Here is a 6,083-nt window from a genome sequence, read left to right as displayed (position 1 = left end):
GATTAAACAGGTCAAGGCACGAAGAAATATCTTCAAAGTGATGTGTTGCACATCATTGATCAACATGTTGCTAGAGGTGGGGGCGTTCTTACCAGTGATGTGACTCATATTTGAGCATATTTAGTCCCCGAATTAACCTCGTTCCTATGCATTATAGCACATAATTAGGTCATTTACTATCTTTAATTTCCCATTTTGCATATTCTTTGAGGTTTTGTCCCCTTGGTAGGAAAGGAGTGCTAACCTTGCATTTATGAGGCGAACTGGAGCTAAATGGATCGCACCTAATGACCAAGCATCAAAGAGAGACCAACACTAGAGGCCTAAGTAGATAATAAAGTGAAATGGGTAATGATGAAAGGATCCTTGCATCCTTGAAATGACCCTTGCGGATTGTTAAGGAGGAAAAGAAGAGAAGCAGTCTGCCCAGGAATCCGAGCGGATCAGGCACGATCCGGGCGTCTCACAACACCAAGATCCGGGCGTCTTGTTCCTAAGACGAGCGGATTGCAGCCTAAGGAGCCGAGCGTCTTCCCCTGGATCCCAGCGGATCCTAAGACAGAAGAGCCCATGCCTTACCTCAAGATGAGCGGATCGTGGTAAGACTAGCATGGGAATCCGCTCATTTCCTTCGAGAGGAGAATTTTCTCAACTTTTCTTAGGGACTTAATAGTCATTTAAGCTCTTAGTAACGCTAATCTTTGTACCTAATCCTTAGTATAAATGCCCCTTTGTACAACCTAGATTATCATCCTATTTGAATGCACCCTTAATCATATCTTATACTCTCTTAATCACATCAAATTAGTCTTAATTTAGTTGTAATACAATTTCTCAATATTAATCACATCATAATATTTCCTTAATTTCTCTATTGATCTTCCTTTGTTTTGGGTAATTAGAAGATTATTTGGGTTTATTTGGAGGATTGACAACCTTTCATCAATCATCAAGTACTTCTATTATTCTTTGCTTTATTTTTGGAATCATCTTCATAGGCATAATTCTCTCTTAATCTTGTATAATTATTCTTAATCACTTTCATTTATTCATCATATTTTGCCTAGTTAGTATGATTGACAACCTTATTAACATGTTAAACTTGATCATGAGTGAGTAGTTTCCTTAGCTATGGTTAATGGGGAGTTAGGGGAAACCAGGATGGGGATTGATTCATGCTTAATCTAATATGTCTTCATAATTAATTTGCTTGCTTGTTGTGATTTCAACTTATGCACATGTTATGTTTGATGAAATGCGAGCCTATGAATCCTTGCATTTTTTTTATCCATAACCTAACTATTCAATGAGGCTTGTAAGCTTATACACCAACTCGAGCCTCATTAGACCATGCATATAGTTGAATATATAGGAAGGATTAAGTCGACTGGTAGGTGTTGTACAATCTAATTGATTCGGCTCCGGGACCCAAACCTTCTTAGGGATTATAAGCTTATACACCAACTTGATCCCATCACAACAATAAGTGCTTGCTATAGAATTGAGAACATGTTTGTATGATCAAGGCCCATGAATCCCCTATGAACCCATGACACCCTAGTGCTTTTAATCAATTGTTTACAAACCCCTCTATTTGCTTTACTTTGTTTTTATTCATCTTATTGATTAGTTTAGTCTATCTCTTACATCAACCCAAATTGTGACACCCTAAGACACAACCATTTACAATTGAGAATACTACATTAATACCCGTCCCTTAGGATCCGACCTTTACTTACCTCTTTACTAAGAGTATTTTGTGAAGTTATATATATTTTTTTGGTTGGTAGCTTTTGACGACGAGTTTATTCCGAACCAAAAATGGCTCCGTTGCCGGGGACGGTGTTCAATTGATTTGATTTTCATTAATTGTTTTTAGTCGTGTCTTCCTATACCTTGAGGGAGAGCACTTCCTCAAGGTACTTCTCACCTTTTTCTTAGTGTACTATGCAAGATGGATATAATAGATTGTTGTGTAGAGGACCATGTGGGTACTACTCTCATAAAAGACCCTTTGAAAGCATTGGAAGCCTTAGAAGCAAGTGAGGCCAAAGATAAGCACTAGGAATTGGAAGTAATTCTACTTGAAGCCGCTCTAGCTTGCAAGGAGCTCACATATGAGCAATCTATATTGATAAATAACATTCTCGAGGAAGCATTACAATCCACTAAAGTTGAACAAGCAACCAAAGATCACACCATGCAAGAAGAAGAGATGGACGATTATGTCATAGAATTTGAGTATGATGGGTATGAGGAGCTTGAGGAACAAGTCGAATATGCCATGAGAATGGAATGTATAATGGAAATGGAGCATGTCCTTAGTGAACCTTCAATGGTAGAAACTAAGGTACAAACTCCAACTTTAAAACCCCTTCCCCCAAATTTGAAATATGCTTACCATGATGAATCTAAAACTAAATCCATGATTGTTAATGACAAACTTGATGAGAATCAATTGGAAAACTTGGTTAATGTGTTAAAAGAACATGAAAAAGCTATAGGTTATAGTCTAGATGACCTTAAGGGGATAAGCCCTAATTTTTGCATGCATAGAATTCATCTAGAAGAGAACCATAGGCCTACCATCCAATCCCAAAGGAGACTAAACCCCCATATGCAAGAAGTTGTAAAAGCGGAGGTTATGAAATTACTTGATACGAGAATCATTTATCCTATATCGGATTCTTTGTGGGTTAGCCCCGTTCAAGTGGTACCTAAGAAAGGAGGCACCATAGTGGTGACAAATGAGAAGAACGAACTAATACCCACAAGGATGATCACCGGTTGGCGTATGTGTATTGACTATCATAAATTGAATCCCACAACAAGAAAGGATCATTTCCCCCTACCATTCATTGACCAAATGCTTGAGAGGTTAGCCTCTAAAAAATTCTTTTGCTACCTTGATGGGTACTTGAGATTCTTCCAAATCCCGATACACCCGAATGACCAACACAAGACCACTTTCACATGTCCTTATGGTACTTTTGCATATAGGAGAATGCCTTTCGGCATATGTAATGCTCCCGCTACTTTTAAAAGATGCATGATGAGTGTCTTCTCTGATTATATAGAAACCATAATGGAAGTTTTTATGGACGATTTTAGCATTTATGGAAAAGACTTTGACTCTTGCTTGCATAATCTTTCTCTTGTATTGCAAAAATGTGAGGATGTTAGCCTTGTTTTGAATTGGGAAAAGTGTCACTTTATGGTCAATGAAGGTATTGTTTTGGGTCATTTAATTTCGGAAAAAGGCATCGAAGTTGACAAAGCCAAAGTTGAGGTGATAGAGAAACTCCCACCTCCCTTGAATGTTAGTGGGGTGAGGAGCTTTCTCGGTCACGCGGGTTTCTATCGCCGTTTCATAAAAGATTTCTCAAAAATTGCGAAACCTCTCACTCAACTTTTGGTTAAAGATGCCCAATTCCAATTCACTAATGAGTGTGTTGAAGCCTTTAATAGAATCAAGGAAGCATTGATCTCGGCACCAATCATCCAACCACCAAATTGGGAACTACCATTTGAGATCATGTGCGATGCGAGTAACTACGCCGTTGGAGCGGTTCTTGGCCAACGGGTAGGAAAGGCTTTGCATGTGGTTCGTCGGTTTTGTTGCTTGTCGTCAAAAGTTACCTTGACTAAAACAATATTTATAACTTCACAAACTACTCTACTCTTAGTAAAGAGGTAAGTAAAGGTCGTATCCCAAGGGACGGGTATTGATGTAGGATTTTCGATTGCAAATGGTTGTGTCTAAGAGTGTCACAATTTGGGTTGAGATAGGAGATCAACTAAACTAATCAACAATGTAAATAAAGTAATTAAAACAAGCAAGATGATTAAAATGAGATGTAAACAATTGATTAAAAGAACTAGGGTGTCATGGGTTCATAGGGGATTCATGGGATTTGATCATACAAACATATTTTCTACTAGATGCAAGCACTTATTGTTGTGATGGGATCGAGTTAGTGTATATCTTACAATCCCTAAAAAGGTTTGGGTCCCGGAGCCGAATCGATTAGATTTTTGCAATACCTACAAGTCGACATAATCCTTCCTATCCAACTATATGCATGGTCTAATGAGACTCGAGTTGTTTATATCTTATAAGTCTCATTGAAAAGGTAAGTGATGGGTAAAAAATGCAAGGATTCATAGGCTCACATTTCATCAAACATAAGATGTGCATAAGTTGGAATCACAACAAGCAAGCAAATTAATTATGAAAACATATTAGATTAAGCATGAATTAATCCCCATGCTGGTTTCCCCTAATTCCCCATTAACCCTAGTTAAGGAAATTACTCACTCATTATCAAGTTTAACATGCTAACAAGGTTATCAATCATACTAGCAAGGCAAAACATCATGAACAAATGAAGATGATTAACACTAATTAAAAAGGATTAAGAGAGAATTATACCTATAAAGATGATTCCAAATAATAAAGCAAAGAATAATAGAAGTACTTGATGATTGATGGAAGGTTGTCAATCCTCCAAATAAACCCAAATAGTCTTCTAATTACCCAAAATAAATGATGAACAATAGAGAAATTAAGGAAAATTTAAGAAATGAGATTTGTATTAATGTTAAATTAAGAGTTGATTACAAGATTAAGAGAGTATTAAGACTTGATTAGGATAAGATCAAGATGAGGTGCTAATCTAGGTAGTACAATGGGGTATTTATACTAGAGATTAGGTACAAAGATTAGGGTTACTAAGGGCTTAAATGACTATTAGGACCCTTAAGAAAAGTTGAGGAAGTGCTCCGCTCCAAGGATATGCTCATCTCCGTTTTGGTAGTCTCCAGGAAATACGCTCGTCTAGGCAGTAGGCACGATGGAGTTTGCAAGGGAATCCGAGCGGATCAGGGGAGAGACGCTCGGATTGGTTGGCTTCAAGACGAGCGTCTTAGCATCGGGACGCTCGGATTGGTGGGCAGGGAGACGCTCGGATTGGTAGGGAGCCGCTTGGATCCTGGGTCAGGCACTTCTCTTTTCTTATTTCCTCAACAATCCTCGGGGATCTTGTTGAGGATGAAAGGATCCTTTCATCACTGCCCAATCTACTTTATTATCTACATAGGGCTTCTAGTAACGTCTTCCCTTTGATGCTTGGTCATTGAATTCGATCAATTTAGCTCCATTTTGCCATAAAAATGCAAGGTTTGAACTCCTCTCCTACCAAGGCAACAAAACCTCAAAGAATATGCAAAATGGGAAACTAAAGATAGTAAATGACCTAATTATGCACTAAAAAGCATAGGAACGAGGCCAATTCGGGGACTAAATATGCTCAAATATGAGTCACATCAAATATCCCCAAACCGAACCTTTGCTCGTCCCGAGTAAAGAGGTGACAAAAACTAGGACCATTATTCAAACTAACCTACTAATATAGCCGATGTAATACAATTAGAGGGTCTCACTCCGCCCCTTCAACTCACAACAAGACAACCATGAGGTAGGATGCCTTCTTGCAAGGCAAGGTGGGGCTTGCCAAAATGGCGACACATCCAAGCATTAAAGCACACAAAACAAGTAATGGATGCATCTACAAAAATGAATAGCCACTTTCCTCATCTAAGTGACGGAAATTATCTACAAGGGAAGCAATCTAAGGGTACACATTTCATTATAGATACGGTTTCTTCAAATTACGAAGCCTAGAAGGATACCAATAAATCACCTCCAAGTTGTGTCAAGCTAGGGTACCTTTGTCCTCAAGCGTTTAATTCTTTCGTTAAGAGTAGACTCCTTATGGTGTTAGAAACACTGGAGGATCGCGGAATTCCCCTTCTTGCCTAGACAAGAAGAAGGGTCGTCCTCGCTCTACCATGCACAAAAGTGGATACGATGGAAAAGGGATCAATAGTATTTGAGTTTTATGTGGGAGTTTGCTTTGTTGTTGTTTTTTTTCCCAATTTGTGGCATTTGACATTTTGAGAACATTTCTTGCCATTTCTTTGATGTTTGGCATTTTTCAACACTTGACAATTTTTCAACTTTTTTCGTGCATTTCTTTTGGACATTTTCAAAGTCACCCCATTTGTAGTGAGGGTGCTTATTT

The sequence above is a fragment of the Silene latifolia genome, chromosome Y, assembly GCF_048544455.1.
Source record: "Silene latifolia isolate original U9 population chromosome Y, ASM4854445v1, whole genome shotgun sequence".
In the NCBI taxonomy this organism is placed as follows: Eukaryota; Viridiplantae; Streptophyta; class Magnoliopsida; order Caryophyllales; family Caryophyllaceae; genus Silene; species Silene latifolia.
This window is presented reverse-complemented; position numbering follows the sequence as displayed.